We start from the raw sequence: 24,445 nt of genomic DNA on the forward strand, positions 1-24,445 counted from the left end.
AGTATTTCCGAGGTTTGGCTGTTCACTGGTACTCAACACTTCAGATTTCAAGCTACTGTATGGCTTTAACTGTCCACTTTATGTGGGATTACCAGTTTTACTTATTAGTGAACAAATAATAATAATAATAAAACAAAGCTGGACAGGAAAGAAAAACATTTTTATAGTAAACAAGATTTCATGGTATGACTTAATGCCCCCCCCCCCACACACACACACCTAGAGTAGTGATGTACTGTTTGGTTTCAGTTTAGTGGTCCAGCTTAATTTGTTTCATCTGCCATAAATTGTTACATCATAACACATTTTATATTTTAAGTAAAGAAAACACTTTATAACAAGGACCCCATTCTTGTAAAAGTGGTATCTACTGTGATTTTAAGCACAAGACTGTACTTTTATGGTAGAAGTGGGAGGATTGTGGGCAGAAGTAATGCGTAGAGAAGCTGTGTTTTTTGTGACGATGTGAGGTATTCCCAGCTATGCCAGGAGAAGTAGGACAGTGAATGTGTAACATATGACAGCATAGCTAGCTGGAATTTTGTAAAGAATTATGTCATTTGTATATCAAGCTGATTGGTATAGATGCTTATGTTTAAAAATGTACAGATGCTTGTGGCTTGTGTTGAAAAATGTATTTGTAAAGCTGCTTCTGTTATTTTAAGTGTACCAACAGTGTTTCCTGCTGGACAGCAAAAAAATACACCTGTATGTCAGACTGTATTATAAATGTTGAAATTAATATTGTAAAAGAGGATACTGGAAGAGAAGAGGTTAAGCTCAGCTCCATCTTGTTGTTGTGTCTTTCGGCTTTTCCCGGTTAGGGGTCGCCACAGCGGAACTCCGGTCCGCGCTAATGATTGGCAGTAGATTTTTACGTGCCGAGTTGCCAGCCCTGACGCACAACCTTCAACGAAGGTATGCCCATTCATGCATGTCTCCACACAGAAGACGCTCTAGCTGAGAATCGAACAGGACAATGTCTTACTGTGAGGCGACAACGCTACCGCAGCACTACCTTTGAAAAATCATTTGAAATTAAATTACTTAATTTGAGCGGCCGCAGTGGTGCAGCGGTTAGCATTGTCGCCTCACAGCAAGAGGTTCTCCGGTTCGATCCTCGGCTGGGGTGCCTTCCGTGCAGAGTCTGCATGTCCTCCCTGTAGCCGTGTGGGTTTCCTCCGGGTGCTCCGGTTTCCTCCTACATCCCAGAGACATGCTGTAGGTGGATTGGACACTCCAAATTGGCCATAGATGTGAGTGTGTGTGTGTGTCTTCTGTGGAAGGTTGGGTGCCGGGCTATCATCTTGACACTGTAAAACCGGGCTATCATCTTGACACTAAAACTCAACTGCCAATCATGAGCGGACAGGTGATCAGCAATGCCCAATATTCCTCCGATTCTGCAATATTTAACTGAAATGCTTCACAAGGGCCTATCTTTTTCTTCTATAAAAATCCATGCCTCTGCTATTTCAGCTCATTACAACACAGAGCCTCCCCTCTATTCTCATCCTCTGCTAAAGCAGTACCTCAGAGGGGCCAAAAATTTAAGACCTTCCAGGAGAGCACCAGCTCCTGTATGGGACCTCAATTTTGTTTTGGAAAAAACTCACACTACCTCCTTTTGAGCCAGCTGCTACTGCAGATTTAAAATTTCTCTCCTAGAAAACAGCTTTTCTTTTAGCAGTTACTTCAGCTAGACGGATTTCAGGATTACAGGCTCTTATGGCAGTGTGGAGCCTTTCATTATTTTTCATCCGGACAGGGTGGCTCTCAGGGCCAACCCATCTTTCATGCCTAAGGTGGTGTCCAGTGTGGCTCTTAATCAGACCATTCATCTGCCAACTTTCTTTTCCAGTCCACAGAACAGGGGTGAACGGATTCTGCATTCATTGGATGTGCACAGACAACTTAGATTCTACTTAAACAGGACAAAACCTCTAAGAAAATCTGAGCAACTATTGGTGGCATTTGATGCAGGGGCAGAGGGAAAACCTATTTCAAAGCAGACTATTTTTACATGGATAAGCCATTGTATTCGTTTCTGCTATGTGCACCATTGTAAACCTCTCCCCAAGGGGATCCAATCTCATTCCACCAGGGCTGCATCTACTTCTGCAACCTTTCTCAGTGGGGTTCCTACCAGAGACATTCTAGAAGCTGCTACCTGGAGCTCAGTTCATATGTTCACCAAACATTACCATTTACCTCTCTCCTCTAAATCCAGAGCTGGCTTTGCCACTGCTGTCCTGCAGGGCCTTATAGCTGTTCATAATTATGTATAAATCCATCCTCCCAACCATAGCTTTGGGAATCTACCCAAATTTAATGACTGCAACAGTGAAACACGAAGAACATAGTACAGTTGTGTACACTTACCATAAATGAAGATGTTAGTGTATTCACTGTTGCAGTCCTGGTTACTCACCCTCCAGCCCCCTATTTTTTCTCTTACTATACCTCTTCTTTCTTTTAATATCCTTAAAGTCTTTTTGGTGTATTTGCTTTTAATTGGAGATATATTGTTTGTGTTCTAAATTATATATTGGGGGGCACCTGACATCTGGGGCAAAAAACTGATGAAAATAGCGTCGGCTGCATATTTTATACCCCTGACAACCTGACATCATGGAAGAAGGGACAGCAACTAACGCAGGACCCAAGACTTTGTTAATCAAGCCGACTGAGGGCAGCCTGCCAGCAGATTACTCAAATGTAATGACTGCAACAGTGAATACACTTGAACATCTCCATTTGTGGTAAGTGTACACAACTGTACTTTCCTCTGTTTATGGTAAAGACTAGGTTTTGGTCCTTAACTTGAATAATTCTGGTGTTTTGCAAGTGTGTAGCTGATCAGTCGGGGCTGGATCAAAGATTGCCTTATAGGTTAGGAATAGATTGCCCCTCAGTAGTCTGTAGGAGACTGAATACAGGACCGGGCTTTGTGGCGGTCCACTTAAAACGTTATTTACACCCTGTATTCTTTAAGTGAGGAACCTCTGTTGGTGCACCAGCTGTGTGCAAATGCCTGATAAGGTACATGCCAAAGAGCGAGTTGTACTCTATTATTGGTCAAATGAGGGCTGAGTATAGTGGGACTGTAATCTCCTTGGATGTGGATGCCATGTCCTTACTTATAAGTTGTACCATATAAAAGGATTTTCCCACTACCATGGACACACAGTGATCAAAGTTTAGTTTACTGTCAATCTGAGTTCCCTAGTCCCATAGCACTGGATTTACTCTTAGGGTAGTGTTACCAGTGTTGTAATTTGCAGGGGTAGTCATCTTCCCGAAGGGTATAATTATGTATTTTTTGCACTGAGTTTTTAAGCCATGGTTCTGGCTTCATTTATGTTTGTCAGACCCTCCTGGAGGATATCTAAATCTTTGGGGGATTCATTGTTTGCACCCAACTTGCATTCATCAGCAGATTTGGGCAGCCAAAGGCCCTGTAGATATGCCTTGACTTCAGAGAAGTATATTGCAAACAGAAGTTGTCTGTGTACCGAGCCCAGTGGGACACCACTAGTAACAGTCATCTTGTTGGAGTTGAATTCCCCCACCCTAATTTCGTTCCCTGTATGTGATCCATTTGGCTATTCAAGTGAAATATAGGGATTTATGCCTAAATTTGTGAGTTTGTCTGCAACACCAAAGTGAGTTATTGTGTCAAATGCTTTTGCTATATCAAGGTAGGCAGTATATACTGTTTTGCCCTTGTCCATGGCTCTAGTGACTTCTCGAAGCATTTCACCAAGTTTAGTAGGCATGACCGGGCATTGATAAAACCAAACTGGGATGGGTCTGTAGTTTAGTTTAAAGATTTCATGCCTCCTCGCTGGTTCACTGCAGAGTGCAGTGCCTTTAAACCTTTGTTGGCAGTCACAGGCAGTATGGCAGACACTAGAACCCTGCAGCCCATGATGTACAGTGCCAGTTTTCTCCACCTTGATTGACTCTTTGGCAGCCTGGATTTGTACCTTACCTAGGTCACTGGCATCACAATCCTAACTCTGTGGTCTTTGCTGGTGAATTAGCCAGGGATGCCATTTGGAAACACCTGGGCTGTTTACCTCCAGTGCCTGAGACTGCAAACCATATGATTATATTGATCACTGTTGTAGTAGCCGTGCTGTCGTAGCTATATGGGTTATATCCTGCCAAGGATTTAAAGGCTGGCTGGCTGACTTCCAAAGCTTCAGGGCACAATCCATGCACCTAAACTGTCAGGCAACCTGAGATGAGCTGCCTAAATGACAAATTAGGGTGCCAAGCTTTTCTGAACTTTACTGACACCAGGGTATGCTCCTCTAAGGCTTTTGAGGATCAGTGGTATGCTTGGTACTGATGTTCTTCATGTTTCACTGTTGAAGTCCTTACTTGTGGGATCTCTTGCCATGGAACCCCTTGGCCGACCTGACTACCAGAGTAAATTCCTTCCCTCCTCCTATGACTGGCGGATGCCATTGACTGACATTGGTACACTAGGGTATAAGTGGAGTCCACTGACGTCATGACCTCAGTTCATCGGAACCCTAAGCATCCAGTACATTCATTGGTCGGTCTGTGCCAGAGTGAATACTTCAGAAAGTTAAGTACCCTGTTGGGGAATTCTTTCTTTTTTCTAACTAATGTCAGAGAAAGTTAACAACTGCCTCCGCTGTGATAAACAAATTCCACACTGGGATTTCCATACCGTCTGTGTTATTTGTTTGGGCCCTACGCACAACACTCCCAACTGTTGTTTCTGCGCCCAACTCAATTCCAGAACTATTCGGAGTAGGACAGATATTTTCACTAAGTTTCTTACTTAGTCCTGTCTCCAGGTGGGATGGCATCCTTTTGCATACCGACGTTGATTTGCCTGAATGCAAATGGCCTAAGCTTAGACTCACTGAAGCCCGTTTACCATCGAATAGCTCGCCAGGAATGGTTATTGCGGAAGTCGGTGAGGCACCTTTGCAGCCCCTCCCACAATTGAGGTGACGGACAAGGTCTCTATCAAGACCATTTCGGATGCCGATATGCCATTGGTGACATCTACACCAGTCATCGAACACCATTCATTGGTCAGGTCTAAGACTGCTTTGCAGGCCTCAGTTTCTGGTGAATACAGTACTTTCATTACGGTCTGTTTCTCACACCCTAAGGCCTAAACAAAGACTCACTCCTAGGAAGTCTTCCTTTCATTTCACCCCTTCCAGATGTTCTTCGTGTTTCACTGTTGCAGTCATTACATTTGGGTTATCTACTTGCAGTAGCCCTCAGTCGGCCTGATTAACAAAGTCTTGGGTCCTGCGTCGGTTGCTGTCCCTTCTTCCATGATGTTCACGTAGTCGGGAGTATAAAACATGCAGCCGACGCCATTAAATCAGACTTTCTTGCCGTGCGGTGCCCGAAGCAGAAGCAATTCGCAAATGCCAGTTGGCCGACTCCTGAAATTTTCATTTTCGAGTTTCAGAACCGAAGTCTTCAACTAAAGCCAAGTAATCTGTTGGGGAAACTTTTTCTTGCTCCTTACCAATGTCAGTAAAAGTTAATAATTGCATTAATTGTTGGAAGCAAATACCTCAAAGATTTTCATTCGTACTGTATTCCTTGCCTAAGCCCTGACCACAACGTGCCTTGCTGTCGGTTTTGTGCTTTATTTAAACAGCTCACTATCCGTCGTCGGTATATTCTCGCTTCTAAATATTTCGGTTCTCTGTTTAATTATCCAGAAATGTCATTGCTTAGCCTTCCGACTACCGGGATTCTGAAATAACGCAAAGATAAAGGCAGAGACAAGCCGCTGAGGTCCAAAGCTGCTGACGACGCTTCTCCTAAGCCAGTCGCCAGTTCGCCGGTACTCAGTGAGGTGCTTTTGCAGCCCCTGATAACCCGCTACTTCTGACTCTCAGGCCTCTACTGAGACCCATTCGGAGTCTGGTATGCCGCGAGATGCTTCAACTGTGGAACCTGCGGATGTCTCTACCTTGGATGGGTCTGGAGCCGCTGTGCAGGCACCGACTTCTGAGGGTGTATTCAGACCTATGGACTTGCATATTAAACCGACGCCTCCTTCTTCATTTAGGCCAAAATCTCAAACCATGACTAAGAAACAGACTCCCAGGCCGCATGCTCAGGCCTCTTTGCCTAAAAAACAAATAAGAATGGCTGAAGATCTAACTATAATCAGGGGAAGCCACCCTCCACCTTCTAAGAGACCTAGGACTAAAGTTATTTATGAATCTTCTGAACAGGATTCTGATTTTTCTGATTGTCTGGATTTGCCCTTATCTACTTATGAGGATTCTGATGCAAATGACTCTATTCCCTCTGCTTCCCCTCTAGAGGATTTTTTTTTGGTGAAACCTTACATATTCTATGGGAGCATTTCCACTGGGAAAGCCAGGATTTTTCTGATTCAAAAAAGAGGCTTAGGGATTTCTTACTCTTGCCTCAGCATAGGCCTTTAGCTATTCCTCCTGTACTAGACATTGTTGATGATGCTTTCTCAGAATCTAGTTTGGACTCTGATTTCCTGCCTCCTGCTTCCAGAAAACGTGACAGATTCTCACAAGTTCCTTTTTAAAAATCCTACTGCAGATCCAGAGACTATTTCACAGGGACCCAAAGGCATTAAGGCTTCTGCTAAGAATCCTACCCCCTCAGATAGAGACTCCAGGGCGCTGGATAGATGGGGTAAGAAAGTTTACACTTCTGGAAGCTTGGCCATTAGGGCTTTAAACTGCCAATTTCATATGTTAAAATATCAGCAACATGTTATTGGATTGCTTAAACAGAAAATGATGGTAATTCCTGACTGCGCTGAAAATAAAGAATTACAGGATTTAATGCATTCTGCTTAACAGGTTGGAAAGCATACTTTGCAATGTGGATTTGATTCATTAGAGGCCTCTTGCGGGGCTGCTGTTACTGGGTCTGTGCTCAGAAGGCATGCTTGGCTCAAGGAGCAATCTTTGCCTGATCATGTTAAAGCTAAGTTGTTGGATGCTCCCTTAATTCAGGACCGCCTGTTTGGCAACAAGGCTGATTAAGTTCTTAAAAAGATGGAAGATAAAGCTAAATCTATGCAGACTGTTAAGGATTTCTTACAAGTTCAGCCTCCTAGATTTAGTAGGCACTGGCCCCCTAAAAATTGGTCCTTTCCAGCCCCCTCCAGGTCTTCTCAAGCCAAACCCAGACACAGCAGAAACCCCAGGTTTCAGTCCCAAGGGACACACAAGACTTGGCACTGGGGGGTTTCTGTGCCCAAACCTGGGAGCAGCAAGACTCCCCCCTATGGAAAACCTTCTCAATGACTTGCTTTTAAGACTTCCAAGCACTTCCCAACTGAATGCTCCTTTAGGTGGAAAGATCGGTCTGCAGTCCAAAAACTGGGAACTCATTACCCAGGACAAATGGGTTTTAAGTATAGTGTCCCAAGGATACAGATTTCATTTCAACACGTTACCAACACCAAGCGGGTGGCCAGATATACCCCCAAATCAGTGGGCAGAGGCCCAAAATCAGGTACTCTCTCTCTCAAAAATGGGGGCTATTCAGTTGGTACAAGAAGAGGAAAAGGGACAAGGTTTCTATTCGAGACTTTTCCTTGTACCCAGAAAAGGCAATACATGGCATCCTATCCTGGACCTTTCTATTCTAAACACCTTTCTGGTGATTCCAAAATTCAGAATGCTGACTCTTCACCAGCTGCTTCCTATGCTAGGCAAGGATGCATGGTTGGCAACACTGGACGTAAAAGAAGCATACCTGCACATCCCTATCAGGGAGTCTTCATAGGTTGGTACTAGGCTATCGGCCCTAGGGCCTATACAAGCCTAGCCATAACAATTCCCTTGCTATTTCTTCCCACACTATTTACTTCCCTGGACCCCTGTCTAGCAGGGTGACTGACGTGATCCCTGGGGTGAATTTCCTTTCTCCCATCCAGTCAAGGTTCCTTTTGAAGAGGGCCAAAGAGGCACGCTGCTTGACATGTATGGGCAGTCTATTCCAGAGTCTGGGGAGTGGTCTCCGGGTCAGGAACCTACCCCTCCAGCATGTTTTGTTTATTGCGATGACAAGGTTTAGATCCCTGGAGCGTGTGTCTCTGAGGGATTGGGATTTCTTTAAGTGTAGCATGACCAACAGCTCTGGGTTTGACATGGCCTTGTATGTTAAGCAGAGATCGCCTCGGAGTAGATGATATGCGGCAGAGTATAGCTGGAGTTTTTTAAAGCGGTCAGCATAGGGCATCTGCTTTAGGCCTGTGATTCTTTTAGTGAGGTATTTCTGCGGCCTTTCCAGTTGTTGCAGATGTCTTGAGAGGTACATACCAAATGGGGCGTTGTATTCTATAATGGGTCTAATGAGGGATGAGTACAGTGGGACAATGACCGCATTTTTTCTGGATGAAAAGCCCTTAGTGATGAGGTGTGCCACATAGAAGGATTTCCTGACTGTTGTGGCGATGTGGTTATTGAAGGTGAGACAACTGTCCATCTGTGTCCCCAAATCTCTTATCACACTTTCGGTGTTTAGTGTACTGCCACCTAAGTGGTAATTCACGGGTACATGTTTTTTCCCAAAGGGGATAAGTATACATTTCTTGGCATTGAGCTTGAACCTATGGCCCTGGCACCAAGCATCTGTTTCTGTAAGGCCCTTTTGTAGAGTATCGACATCATTTTGGGATTCAATAATGGCTCCCAGTTTGCAGTCATCTGCGAACTTTGTTAGCCAGAGTCCCTTAGTGTTGGCCTGTACTTCAGAGAAGTAGATGCCAAACAAGAGAGGTCCCAGGACTGAACCCTGAGGTACTCCACTTTTCACTTGTCTGGAGCTTTATTTGGAGTCGGCTACTTTTACAGTCTGGGTTCTGTCAGTAAGCCAGTTGGCAACCCATCGAGCGACACAGGAATTAATGTCCAGCTTAGTAAGTTTATCTATGATTCCAGAGTGGGGGGTGGTGTCAAAGGCCTTGGCGAGGTCCGGATAGGCTGTGTGGACTGTCTTACCCTCGTCCATGGCTCTGGAGACTGATTCGAAGAAGTCATTCAGGTTCAGAAGACAAGGTCCGCCCTTCATGAACCCAAACTGGGTGGGGTCCAGTGTTTTAAGGTTGCCATTGTCTTTGTAAGTTCCATGATAATACATTCCATGGCCTTGCAGATCAGGCTCGTCATACTGATGGAGCGGTAGTTCCCGGGATCCAAGGTGGATCCCCCCTTGTGGAGTTGTGTTAACTGTAGCTGTGCGCCACTCAGTGGGCATGAAGCCTGAGGTGAGGGTATGATTAAACATGACACTTTGGTGAGGTGCCAGTTCATTTTGTAGTTCATGTAGTACACAGCCCGGGATGTCATCTGGTCCCATGGATGCTATATTCTTAGCCTTGGAGAGTGTGTTTTTTACCTGTGTGGCCGTTATTACTGGAATTTGGCAATCTTCGGTATTGAGATGAGCCATTTAGGGGCTGAGAGGGGGGTGAAGTTGACACTGAATCGATCTGCCGGCATATTGGCAATATCCTTGGGATCGGTATATTAATGCCATTCTGTTGTAGCTTAGAGCAGATCTAAGCATTGCCATTTAGATTTTTGACATAGTTATATAATAGTTAGTTTGTTTACCATGTCCAGAAGCTTATTAACGTCATCCTTGAGCGACGTTACCTCCTCTCGAAGTGCCTTGTATTCCTCCGGCTTCCATGAAGTGCTAGGAGAACCCTCTACTGCCATCGAACAACTAGTAAAGGTGAAGTACGGTGAACCACAACGTATGTAAAAAAAACAGTAATAGTGTACTCCAATACACTCGAAGCTGGTAGTTCCGCAAAATGCACTTTATTACGCAAAAAACAAGCTGAGGTTGAGCGCTTTCATCTGCTAGTATACAGATTTCATCAGAACCAATAATATGCCAATAATACAAGCATTATATATCCAGTTTGGCGCCAAAAATCAATTAATTGTACTAATCTTAAAAAATGATGTTGCATATAAACTATTTAGAAAAATATTATTAAAAAGTGTTACATGTTACAATACACATTAATACACTAGAAGCATATTGAAAGATATGTTTAAAATAGTAAAACTTGTCTGTACAATGTTAAAATTGTCTGTACAATGTTAAAATTCTCAAATGATTAGTATAAAGTATTAAATGTTGTAATTATAATTAAATACATATAATACGTGAGTTGGTTAGGTTCCTATAAACTCTATAGCCCTATTAATGTTCCTAAATGCATTGAATGTCTTTAAATACACTAAATATCTTTATATTTTGTTTTCTTTTTGAAACTGCCCGTTCTGTATGATGTCCCTATAGTGAAAATATGTTGACGGCTGTTTCACTACATCCAAATTTCAACTGAAATAAGGGCCAACTGAATGTAAACTCGTTTTACTTGATATTTGAAGCCATACTTGAATGTGTAAACATTAATAGACAACTGTGTGATGTATGTGATTAAATACTAGGGACTGGATAGATGTTTCAGTAAAACTTAATGTAATGCTAACAAAGGTTTCAAACTGATAAAGTCATTAATACCTGGTGGTGTGGTAGCGTCTGTGCATATTTGCCATCTACTTTCTTTCCATGCCAAAAAAGTTTTCCAATTTCCTCCTTTGTCCTTAATATCTACTTGGTCAATAATGGAAAACATAAACTTGTGATCTATCCCTTTGTCCTGCATGTGTCTATATAAAGCATTTTTGGTGTCTTCCTTTTTTATCCTGTACACGTGTTCGTAAATTCGTGTCTTGATCTTCCTCTCCGTTTTGCCTATGTAGAAGGCCGGACACATGGTACAGGTGGCAATGTACACTAGACGCTGAGAATTGCAGTTACCTGTTGTGCATGTCACCTTAGTATGCATGATGTTGCCTAATCTGATGGTATGTGTGGTATTAATGTACATACATTGTTTGCAACATCCACATTTTCTAGTCCCTTTTATACTCTTTTTACTTTCCTTCTTCATTCCACGCTCCATTATACTTTTTATGTTGTTACCAGCCTTGTACACAGTGCATATCTCTGTTCCAACTATACTGCCTAGGTTGCCCGAAGAGATAATAATATTCCAATATTTCTTGAGAATTTCCGTAATCCAATTGACATATGGGTTAAATCTTATCACGCATACTTTTTTATCCCAATCCTTACTTGGAAAATTCTGTGTAGTGTTAGAACTCCCTAACAAGGGTTGGTATTTGAGTCCCCATTGTGCTTTGACATATGTGGTAGTATTTTCCAGTAATTTCTTTGGATATCCCCTTTCTACAAAGAGTTGTGTGATAATGTCTAGTTCTCTAATCATATCTTCAAGGGTTGATGACATCCTTGCTGCTGTGATACACTGGCCTTTCACAATGTTTTTGAATATATGGCGTGGATGGCAGCTAGTAAATTGAATGTAATCGTTAGAAAAGGTGGGCTTCCTATATAATCTAGAGATAAATCCAGTACCAGTGTTACCTATCCATGTGTCAAGATATGCAATGCCCTTTTTGTCGTATTGGAATGTAAACCTCAAAAAGTCTGTAGTGTTGTTTAAATGTTCCACAAAAGTAGGAATCAAATCTGTTGGTCCAGTCCAAATGATAAAAACATCGTCCAAAAATCTGGTGTATAGCCGAATGTGTTTGTAAAAATCACATGTAAAAATATGTGTGTTTTCCCACTCCAGCATCACCAAATTTGCAAAAATGGGAGCACAAGATGCTCCCATGGCTACCCCTCGAGATTGTCTAAAGAATTCACCTTGATGTTCAATGTAGTTGTGTTCTAACACCAAACTCATCATGTCCATGATCAAATTAACTCTGTCCCAGCTACCTTCTAAGTATTTGCTTAGGCTGTTCTGAAAATATTCAAGTCCCGTATTCACTGGGATACTGGAGAATAGATCTTGGACATCAATAGTTAAGAACGTCAGATTTTCATCCCACATATCCAAAGTTAGTTTACTTAAAAAGTCCCAGGAATCTTTGACCAAGTGGTTGACTTTGGTGTAGATGTGTTTGGTCCACTGGTCAATAATAGTTCCTATCTTGAACGTCTTAGACTTGGATCCTGAGATGATAGGCCTAAAGGGTGGTTGAATCCGATTCTTGTGGATCTTTGGAATTCCCACAATATGTGCCAAAACTGGATAATCTGTTTTAACGTAGTCGTATAATTCGCTAGTGATACGATTATCAATTAAATACTCTTCTATAGCATTGTCAATACGTTTGTGACCGATGTTGATCTGGTTTTGGGACACTTTTTCATAGTTTCCTGAGTCATATAGTATGCTGTGGATTTCATTGTAATATTGGGTGTTGTCAAAAATCACTACCCCTCCACCCTTGTCCGGTTTCATGATTCTAATCTCCTTATTTATAATGAGTTCTTGCATGCATTTTCTTTCACCTATAGTCAAATTGTCTGAAAATGCATTCCTTACACTTTTGTTGTTCCTGATATCTTTATATAAGTGGTAAATGTCGTGACAAACCATATTCTCGTATATTGCAACCTGGGGATTCATGGTTGGTATATATGTACTTTTTTTCACCAGAGTATTGGGGTTTATATGTGCAAGTGTCTTGTTAGAATGATCATTAAATTGGATGGCTAAGTTCAACCTTCTACAAAAGAGTTTTATTTCCTTGATAAGATCAAATAAATTAAACTTAACCGTTGGTATATATTTCATACCTTTGCTAAAAAGGGAAATTAAGTCTTTTGTAACAGTAATGTCAGTGTAGTTATACACATTAAAACCTAGATGGCTGCTGATAGTTGGCCCTCTATCTTGGACTGTGTCCAAATTGTCTCTGTTAACTGACTGAGGAGTATGGGGTAGCAACATGGTGGGGTTCCTTGTCTGGTGTAGTGTAACCTGCATCTACAATCGTTGGACTACAATAACATTCTAAAATCTCTTTTGCTGTTTCTTTGGTGCAGGGAAGTACCGCCCCCCTTGAAAATTTTCCTCCTCGTTCTTCCGCATATCTTTCTTGTTATCTCTCACATGTGCCACCTCAAACATACCCTGATTCTCTCTATCATGTTTAGGCCATACATATGCTCTGTCATTCCTGTACAAGTCCATGTCTCGATCTAATTTGTGCATTTTCCTTTCATAAATATTTTTTACTTTGACTGTAGCCTGATTGAACTGGCTGGAGTAACAGTCATACCATCTTTCAAACAATTCATCCTTAATGATAGATTCATTCAAATTGTGCACTTCTTCTAACAGAGCCTTAGCTTTCTGTTCGTTGTATTTAATAAGAGATTTCATATAAGTAAAGCCGAAATCATCAAACATAAGGTTAAATTCAGTTGTAATGCTGGAATCAATTTTGATACCTAGTGGTAATTTGAAAAACCTAAGTCCTTTCGGAACTATTTTTAAGGCCATACATTTCTCAAAATATGCTATATCCATCCTTACACATTTTAGCTGTACCAGTTTCTTGCCCAATAGGTAAATATTAGATTTAATATCATCTTTTTGTTTTTCTTATTATACATATTGTCAGGTATGTCATTAAATTGTCCCTTTGAGTTGTATTTGTTCATAAAGTCACAATCATCTGATACAAATACATTAAACATGTTGAACAATCCAGAATCCTTGGATTTAGTGTCCATTCTTTTTAAACATTTAGGGCTAGATAAAAAATCATAGTTATCAGTACCTTTGTTACAAAGTAATGTCTTGTTGACCACCGTAGAATATGTCCTAAAATTCTCGTTTTGCCTTTTCGGGCGTGCACCCAGTCTCTCATTTTCAGCATTGGTGTTAACCATACTGAAATCGAAGGTAAAGTCCTCATCTAGGGATATGTTCGCGGTATTTTCTACCAAGTCAATGCGTTGATTACTTTCAGTTACTGGTGCCTCCCCCTGGCCATTAGGTATGTCACTGGTGTAGCTATGGTCCGCCATTTCATCCAGAATGATGAATTTAGCTCTCACTGTATCCTCGTTACATTCGCCATTCCGACCTGGAAGTATTTCAGAGGTATCGTGCTTGGTAGCGTGAGCGGATCCTCCGCTCTCTAAAACAACTGCAGTTAGTTTGTTTACCATGTCCAGAAGCTTATTAACGTCATCCTTGAGCGACGTTACCTCCTCTCGAAGTGCCTTGTATTCCTCCGGCTTCCATGAAGTGCTAGGAGAACCCTCTACTGCCATCGAACAACTAGTAAAGGTGAAGTACGGTGAACCACAACGTATGTAAAAAAAACAGTAATAGTGTACTCCAATACACTCGAAGCTGGTAGTTCCGCAAAATGCACTTTATTACACAAAAAACAAGCTGAGGTTGAGCGCTTTCATCTGCTAGTATACAGATTTCATCAGAACCAATAATATGCCAATAATACAAGCATTATATATCCAGTTTGGCGCCAAAAATCAGTTAATTGTACTAATCTTAAAAAATGATGTTGCATATAAACTATTTAGAAAAATATTATTAAAAAGTGTTACATGTTACAATACACATTAATACACTAGAAGCATATTGAAAGATATGTTTAAAATAGTAAAACTTGTCTGTACAATGTTAAAATTGTCTGTACAATGTTAAAATTCTCAAATGATTAGTATAAAGTATTAAATGTTGTAATTATAATTAAATACATATAATGTGAGTTGGTTAGGTTCCTATAAACTCTATAGCCCTATTAATGTTCCTAAATGCATTGAATGTCTTTAAATACACTAAATATCTTTATATTTTGTTTTCTTTTTGAAACTGCCCGTTCTGTATGATGTCCCTATAGTGAAAATATGTTGGCTGTTTCACTACATCAAATTTCAACTGAAATAAGGGCCAACTGAATGTAAACTCGTTTTACTTGATATTTGAAGCCATACTTGAATGTGTAAACATTAATAGACAACTGTGTGATGTATGTGATTAAATACTAGGGACTGGATAGATGTTTCAGTAAAACTTAATGTAATGCTAACAAAGGTTTCAAACTGATAAAGTCATTAATACCTGGTGGTGTGGTAGCGTCTGTGCATATTTGCCATCTACTTTCTTTCCATGCCAAAAGTTTTCCAATTTCCTCCTTTCTCCTTGGTATCTACTAGGTCAATAATGGAAAACATAAACTTGTGATCTATCCCTTTGTCCTGCATCTGTCTATATAAAGCATTTTGGTGTCTTCCTTTTTATCCTGTACATGTGTTTGTAAATTAGTGTCTTGATCTTCCTCTCCGTTTTGCCTATGTAGAAGGCGGACACATGGTACAGGTGGCAATGTACACTAGACGCTGAGAATTGCAGTTACCTGTTGTGCATGTCACCTTAGTATGCATGATGTTGCCTAATCTGATGGTATGTGTGGTATTAATGTACATACATTGTTTGCAACATCCACATTTTCTAGTCCCTTTTATACTCTTTTTACTTCCCTTCTTCATTCCACGCTCCATTATACTTTTTATGTTGTTACCAGCCTTGTACACAGTGCATATCTCTGTTCCAACTATACTGCCTAGGTTGCCCGAAGAGATAATAATATTCCAATATTTCTTGAGAATTTCCGTAATCCAATTGACATACGGGTTAAATCTTATCACGCATACTTTTTTATCCCAATCCTTACTTGGAAAATTCTGTGTAGTGTTAGAACTCCCTAACAAGGTTTGGTATTAGAGTCCCCATTGTGCTTTGACATATGTGGTAGTATTTTCCAGTAATTTCTTTGGATATCCCCTTTCTACAAAGAGTTGTGTGATAATGTCTAGTTCTCTAATCATATCTTCAAGGGTTGATGACATCCTTGCTGCTCTGATACACTGGCCTTTCACAATGTTTTTGAATATATGGCGTGGATGGCAGCTAGTAAATTGAATGTAATCGTTAGAAAAGGTGGGCTTCCTATATAATCTAGAGATAAATCCAGTACCAGTGTTACCTATCCATGTGTCAAGATATGCAATGCCCTTTTTGTCGTATTGGAATGTAAACCTCAAAAAGTCTGTAGTGTTGTTTAAATGTTCCACAAAAGTAGGAATCAAATCTGTTGGTCCAGTCCAAATGATAAAAACATCGTCCAAAAATCTGGTGTATAGCCGAATGTGTTTGTAAAAATCACATGTAAAAATATGTGTGTTTTCCCACTCCAGCATCACCAAATTTGCAAAAATGGGAGCACAAGATGCTCCCATGGCTACCCCTCGAGATTGTCTAAAGATCCACAAGAATCTGATTCAACCACCCTTTAGGCCTATCATCTCAGGATCCAAGTCTAAGACGTTCAAGATAGGAACTATTATTGACCAGTGGACCAAACACATCTACACCAAAGTCAACCACTTGGTCAAAGATTCCTGGGACTTTTTAAGTAAACTAACTTTGGATATGTGGGATGAAAATCTGACGTTCTTAACTACTGATGTCCAAGATCTATTCTCCAGTATCCCAGTGAACACGGGACTTGAATATTTTCAGAACAGCCTAAGCAAATACTTAGAAGGTAGCTGGGACAGAGTTAATTTGATCATGGACATGATGAGTTTGGTGTTAGAACACAACTACATTGAACATCAAGGTGAATTCTTTAGACAATCTCGAGGGGTAGCCATGGGAGCATCTTGTGCTCCCATTTTTGCAAATTTGGTGATGCTGGAGTGGGAAAACACACATATTTTTACATGTGATTTTTACAAACACATTCGGCTATACACCAGATTTTTGGACGATGTTTTTATCATTTGGACTGCACCAACAGATTTGATTCCTACTTTTGTGGAACATTTAAACAACACTACAGACTTTTTGAGGTTTACATTCCAATACGACAAAAAGGGCATTGCATATCTTGACACATGGATAGGTAACACTGGTACTGGATTTATCTCTAGATTATATAGGAAGCCCACCTTTTCTAACGATTACATTCAATTTACTAGCTGCCATCCACGCCATATATTCAAAAACATTGTGAAAGGCCAGTGTATCAGAGCAGCAAGGATGTCATCAACCCTTGAAGATATGATTAGAGAACTAGACATTATCACACAACTCTTTGTAGAAAGGGGATATCCAAAGAAATTACTGGAAAATACTACCACATATGTCAAAGCACAATGGGGACTCAAATACCAACCCTTGTTAGGGAGTTCTAACACTACACAGAATTTTCCAAGTAAGGATTGGGATAAAAAAGTATGCGTGATAAGATTTAACCCATATGTCAATTGGATTACGGAAATTCTCAAGAAATATTGGAATATTATTATCTCTTCGGGCAACCTAGGCAGTATAGTTGGAACAGAGATATGCACTGTGTACAAGGCTGGTAACAACATAAAAAGTATAATGGAGCGTGGAATGAAGAAGGAAAGTAAAAAGAGTATAAAAGGGACTAGAAAATGTGGATGTTGCAAACAATGTATGTACATTAATACCACACATACCATCAGATTAGGCAACATCATGCATACTAAGGTGACATGCACAACAGGTAACTGCAATTCTCAGCGTCTAGTGTACATTGCCACCTGTACCATGTGTCCGGCCTTCTACATAGGCAAAACGGAGAGGAAGATCAAGACACGAATTTACAAACACATGTACAGGATAAAAAAGGAAGACACCAAAAATGCTTTATATAGACACATGCAGGACAAAGGGATAGATCACAAGTTTATGTTTTCCATTATTGACCAAGTAGATATTAAGGACAAAGGAGGAAATTGGAAAACTTTTTTGGCATGGAAAGAAAGTAGATGGCAAATATGCACAGACGCTACCACACCACCAGGTATTAATGACTTTATCAGTTTGAAACCTTTGTTAGCATTACATTAAGTTTTACTGAAACATCTATCCAGTCCCTAGTATTTAATCACATACATCACACAGTTGTCTATTAATGTTTACACATTCAAGTATGGCTTCAAATATCAAGTAAAACGGTTTACATTCAGTTGGCCTTATTTCAGTTGAAATTTGATGTAGTGAAACAGCCGTCAACATATTTTCACTATAGGGACATCATACAGAACGGGCAGTTTCAAAAAGAAAACAAAATATAAAGATATTTAGTGTATTTAAAGACATTCAATGCATTTAGGAACATTAATAGGGCTATAGAGTTTATAGGAACCTAACCAACTCACGTATTATATGTATTTAATTATAATTACAACATTTAATACTTTATACTAATCATTTGAGAATTTTAACATTGTACAGACAATTTTAACATTGTACAGACAAGTTTTACTATTTTAAACATATCTTTCAATATGCTTCTAGTGTATTAATGTGTATTGTAACATGTAACACTTTTTAATAATATTTTTCTAAATAGTTTATATGCAACATCATTTTTTAAGATTAGTACAATTAATTGATTTTTGGCGCCAAACTGGATATATAATGCTTGTATTATTGGCATATTATTGGTTCTGATGAAATCTGTATACTAGCAGATGAAAGCGCTCAACCTCAGCTTGTTTTTTGTGTAATAAAGTGCATTTTGCGGAACTACCAGCTTCGAGTGTATTGGAGTACACTATTACTGTTTTTTTTACAATAGTTATATAATGCCTTGTGGTTGTCTTTGGAATCTTTGGCAATTTTTGTTTTCTTGCAGAAGATACCTATGCTTCAAAGCAGGCTATATGCACTATCAGTTTTCTGCACTGCCCTTTGGCTTATCTGCTGCTCCCAGGGTATTCACAAAGTGTCTAGCTCCAGTCATTGCATTTTGCAGGCAAAGAAATATTCAGATATACCCATACCTGGACGATTGTCTAATTCAGGCAGAAAGCAAGGACATTCTCTTCAATCATCTGGCCTTTGTTCAAAGGGTACTGACATGTCTGGGGTTCACCATAAACAAAAAGAAATCCCACTTTGTACCCTGTCAACAAATTATATTCCTGGGAGCAAGCTTGAATACAACTTCCCAGATGGTTTTCCTCATGCCAGAGAAACGGATACATTTGACAACTTACTTCAAACAAGTGCCCACAATAACCAAGCTATCTGCAAGGCAAATATTGCAAGACTTGGGGTTCATGGCCTCATGCATTCTTCTAATTCCATATGCAAGGCTGCATATGAGGAAACTACAATGGTGTCTCAAAAGCCTATGGTGTCAACATTCACAGAATCTGGAAAAAAGGATTCCTATCATACCTTGCCTATGCCTAGAGTTCCTTTGGTGGGCAGAGGCCTGCCACCAAAACAAGGGACTACAATTCACATTACCCCTTGCCAAACAAATCTTAACAGACACATCAGACTATGCATGGGGGGCTGACTTGGCAGGGAAGTGCATTCAGGCCAAATGGAACCCAAATCAAATGCCACCTGCACATAAATCAAAAGGAAATGTTAGCTGTAGAGAATGCTCTGACAGCCTTCAAGGACCACATTCTTCCAGGGCAACTAATGGTAAAGACGGACAACACCACTGTCATGTGGTACATAAACAAGCAGGGGGGGTACACATTTTTACCCTCTCTGCAAACTAGCCATGGCATTGTGGAACACAGCCTTGAGCTACCAAGTGAATCTACAAGCTCAATTCCTACCAGGAAAACTAAATACACTGGCAGACGGACTAAGCAGAAACCTCATGGACCCACACGAGTGGAAGATGAAACCAAGGATTTTCAACATGTTGACAAGCAAATGGAGGAGTCCAGATATAGACCTATTTGCCTCCCACCGGAACCATCAACTGGACAAATTTTGCACAAGGATTCCCCACAAGCAAGCTTGGAAAGTGGATGCTCTCTCCTTCAGCTGGCAAAACCTATCAGTTTATGCCTTTCCTCCTCTGCCTCTGCTCTCCAAGGTGCTACTAAAGATCAAACAGGACAAGCCAAGGATGATTTTAATTGCACCGGACTGGCCTCGCCAACACTGGTACCCACTCTTGCGCAGTGTGTCACGCTTGGCTCCATGGCATTTGCCTCAGACTCCTTCCCTGTTGTCTCAGCAGGAGAACATGGTTCTGCACCCTCAGCTGCAAACCCTGAACCTAGCAGCCTGGCTAATTACCTAATCGCTCCTTTACCATCCTTCAGTAAACCAGTAATGGATATCATTTTAGAGGCAAGGAGGCCTAGTACTAGAAAATCTTATGCTGCAAAATGAAAAAGATTCTGTGCTTGGAACCAATCTCAAGGCATGAACGCAGCAGTGCCCAATTTACCTCAGATTCTACAATACTTGACTGAGATGCTTCATAAGGGCTTGTCTTTTTCTCCATCAAAATTCATGCCTCAGCCATTTCAGCTCATTATAGTACAGAGCCTCCCCTCTTCTTTCACCCACTGCTCAAGCAGTTCCTCAGAGGAGCCAAAAATCTAAGGCCACACAGGAGACCTCCAACTCCAGCCTGGGAGCTTAACTTTGTCTTGGAGGAACTCACTCTTTTTCCTTTCGAACCATCTGCTACTGCAGATTTAAAAATTCTTTCCTGGAAAACAGCTTTCCTTTTGGCAATCACCTGCAAGAAGGGTATCTGAATTATAGGCCCTTATGGCAGTGGAACCTTTCATCATCTTTCATGCAGACAGGGTGTCCCTCAGAACCAATCCCTCCTTCGTGCCCAAGGTGGTATCCAGTGTGGCTCTTAATCAGTCCATTCATTTGCCTACCTTTTATCCTAACCCACAGAACAAAGGGGAACGGATACTGCACTCTTTAGATGTACACAGACAGCTTAGATTCTACTTGGACAGGACGGGACTAAACCTCAAAGGAAATCTGAACAACTACTGGTGCATTTTCTGCAGGGACAGAGGGGAAAGCTATTTCAAAACAAACCATTTCAAAATGGATAGGCCACTGCTTTCATTTCTGGTATAAGCACCATGGAAAACCTATCCCACAGGGCATCAGACCCTGTTCAACCAGGGCTGCATCTACCTCTACAGCCTTTCTCAGGGGAGTCCCTACTTGGGACATCTTAGAAGCTGCTACCTGGAGTTCTATACATACTTTCACCAAGCATTACCATTTGCCAATTTTCTCTAAATCCAGTGCTGGTTTTGCCACTGCAGTCTTGCAGGGCCTTATACCTGGTCCTAATTCTACTTAAATTCCTTCTCCCACCCTTAGCTTTGGGAATCTACCCAAATGTAATGACTGCAACAGTGAAACACGGAGAACATAATATAGTTGTTTACACTTGCCATAAATGTAGATGTTCGAATGTATTCACTGTTGCAGTCCTGGTTACCCTCCCTCCAGCCCCCTTTTCTTCCTTTGGCTATATGTTTACTCTCACTTACTATGCTCTAAATGCTTTTTGGTGTATTTGCTTTTCTGTTGGAGGTATATCCTTGTATTTATAGATTTAATTGCTTTCCATTAGGGGGGCACCTGACATCTGGGGCAAGAAAAACTGATGTAATGGCATCGGCTGCATGTTTTTCGGGGCATTGTATTCAGTTATGGGCCTGATGAGTAGAGGGGCACAATAACCTCTCTTGATCTAGATGTGAACTCTTTCGTGATAAGGTGGGCTGTATAGAAGGTCTTTCTAACCACTTTGGCAAAGTGATTGTCAAAGGAGAGATTGCTAGATACTTGGGTCCCCAAATCCCTAATTACTTCTTCCGTACTTAATGGATTACCACCTATGTGGTCATTTGTGGGCACTTTGTTTTTCCCAAAGGGGATGACTATGCACTTTTTGGCATTTAGCTTTAGGCCATGGCTCTGGCACCAGTTATCCGTCTCTGTGAGACTCTTTTGGAGGATGCTTGTGTCAGTCGGCGAGTCGATTATGGCACCCAGTTTGCAGTCATCTGCGAACTTGGTCAGCCATAGTCCTCCCGTGTTAGCCTGTACCTCAGAGAAATATATACCGAACAAGAGAGGTCCCAGGACTGAGCCTTGTGGGACGCCACTTGTAACTGGTTTAGAGTCTGACATGGCACTTGCAATTCTGACCATGTGAGTTCTATCCCTGAGCCAGTTTGCAACCCATCTTGTGACATAGGGGTTGATATTTAAGCTGGTGAGCTTATTTATGATGCCCGAGTGGGGTATTGTGTCGAAGGCTTTTGCGAGGTCCAGGTAGGCTGTGTGGACTACCTTCCCTTCATCTATGGCCTTGGTGACTGTTTCAAAGAAGTCGACCAGGTTCAAGAGGCAAGATCTGCCCTTAAAGCTGAATTGGGTAGGATCCAGTGTTTGGAGGTTCCCAATGTCTTTGTTTATTTGTTCCATGATGATACGCTCCATAGCTTTGCAGACCAGGCTAGTCAGGCTTATAGGGCAATAGTTTCCGGGGTCCGTTGTGGCACCACCTTTGTGGAGTTGGGACCGCTGTTGCTGTACGCCATTCCTTGGGTACATATCCTGTAGTAAGGCTGAGATTGAACAGTGACTTTATGTGAGGGTTCACTTCTTCTTGGAGCTCATGTAAGACGCAGCCCGGGACACCGTCCGGTCCCACTGATGCTGTGTTTTTTGCTTTGGAGAGGGCAGCTCTCACCTGTGCATCTGTGATGTCAGGGAGGCTACACTCCGTTGGGATAGACATTTGCTCTTTTGGGGGGGAAGGGGGGGGGGGAGAAGTTTGCACTGAACCTGTCTGCCAGGATGTTGACAATATCTGTGGGTTCAGTGTATTTTTTGTCATTTTGCACTAACTCAGAGCATATCTGGGAGTTGCCACCCAGGTTCCTGACATAACTAAAGAAGGCCTTGTGATTATCTTTAGCGTCTTGTGCAATTTTTCTTTCAAAGCTGGCCTTAGATGATTTTATGAGGGATTGTAGTTTCTTGCTGGTACTGATCAGAGATGCCTTCCCTGTTTGGCATTTTGCTCTATCATGTAGTAGCTTCCTCCTTCTGTTGTATAGCTTATTTATGGCTGGGATCCACCAGACAGGTCTCCTGCCTTTGGAGGAGTGAGTCTTGGTTTTATTTCGGATAGCACGATCCATGCATTCCTGTAGGTGTCCATAGAATGCGTTTGTAAAGGATTCTGTGATTTGGGCCGTACTTTCCACTGACCCAAGGGAGGGCTTTGAAGGATTCCACCTCGGTTCTGAGAAGTGTGAAGTTTGCTTTTGAGAAGTTCTTCACCGTGGTTTCCTTGGCTGGGGGTGGGGACGGGATATGGATGTCCAGTGAGATTAATTTATGGTCAGATCTTACCATTGAGGGGTATACCTCTGGTATGGAACATAGAGTCCCCATGTTGGTGATGATCAGGTCCAATATGTTTTCCCCTCTTGTGGGAGTGGTGACCAGTTGTTCCATAGCATTTGAGTTTATAAATTCTAGGAACCGTTGGGCGAGGATGTTGGGGCTTGAGTAGTGCTCCCAGTCTATGTTTGGGTAGTTGAAGTCACCCAATATAATGGTGTTTGGAGAGACCTTCATATTCTCCAGTGTTCTCAGGAAAGCCGAGTGGGGATCCTGAGTTTGGGAGGGTGGTCTGTAGCAGGCTACAAACTGAAAGGCAGTTTTGCCCACTGTTAGTTGTACATGTATGGTCTCCGATGCTTCGTGCAGTGCCACTAACCTGAAGGTGTGGGTATCTTTGATGAATATGGATACTCCCCCTCCTTTTGTGGTTCGGCCCGAGTTTTGGGGCCGAAATACATGGTATGAGGTATAACCTGGTAGTGCTGGGGTGCTCTCGGGAGCCTTGATCCAGGTTTCTGTTACTGCACATATATCGATATTCTCCATACTGAGGAGAGCCTCTAGTGCATGCATCTTGAGGTTTAGACTTCTGGCGTTGAGCAGCATTACCCTTAGTTTCTTTTTCCTTGTGTTGTCTATGGAGGTGGGTTTGTCTTTTGAGCCTTGCCTAAAAAAGGCACTATGGGGGTGGCAAGAGCCTTAGCCAGTATTCGAAAGCCCAGGGGTGACAGGTGCAAGCCGTCCCTAGTGAAGCAACGTGGCTTGTCGAGCATGTCATCCCAGGCTGACAGACACTGGATCCCCTTGGAATGACACCAATACTTTCACCAGTTGTTAAAATTGATCATTTTGTCTTTATACTGTGGCATTATTCTTGGTGAGGGTAAGATGCTACTCAAGGTCAGAGTCATACCGGCCTGGGCTACATGATCAGAGAGCTCCTCTATGTCTCTTTTCATGTAGTCCAGGGAGGTACGTCTCAGGTCATTCACACCAGCATGGACAATGACGGAGTCATATTTGTACTTGCTTTGGAGTGACCTGAGTGCTTGTGTTATGTGGCTGATCCTGGCACCCGACAGGCAGCTTACAGTCACCTTCTCCTTGTTCAGCCTGGTGAGTGGGACGTCAGTGTGTCTGACAATAGAGTCACCTATTGCAAGTGTATTAGGTGTGTTGTTTAGCCTTAAGGGCTGTGACTGTGTGGCACACTGACTTTGTGAACTATGTGATACGTGGGTATTGTTGTGGGGTAGCGGTTGCTTGGATGTCTGCTTTGGAGGTCTC

The 24,445-nt window shown here is 41.7% G+C and overlaps 1 protein-coding gene across 1 annotated transcript in view; it reads left to right on the forward strand.

The window, feature by feature from the left end:
- FBXL5 (F-box and leucine rich repeat protein 5) overlaps nt 1-24,445 on the forward strand; it is a 2,105,165-nt gene that overhangs the window by 433,068 nt on the left and 1,647,652 nt on the right. The window lies entirely within an intron of this gene.

The sequence above is a fragment of the Protopterus annectens genome, chromosome 2.part1, assembly GCF_019279795.1.
Source record: "Protopterus annectens isolate FY-2018-M chromosome 2.part1, PAN1.0, whole genome shotgun sequence".
Classification (NCBI taxonomy): Eukaryota; Metazoa; Chordata; order Ceratodontiformes; family Protopteridae; genus Protopterus; species Protopterus annectens.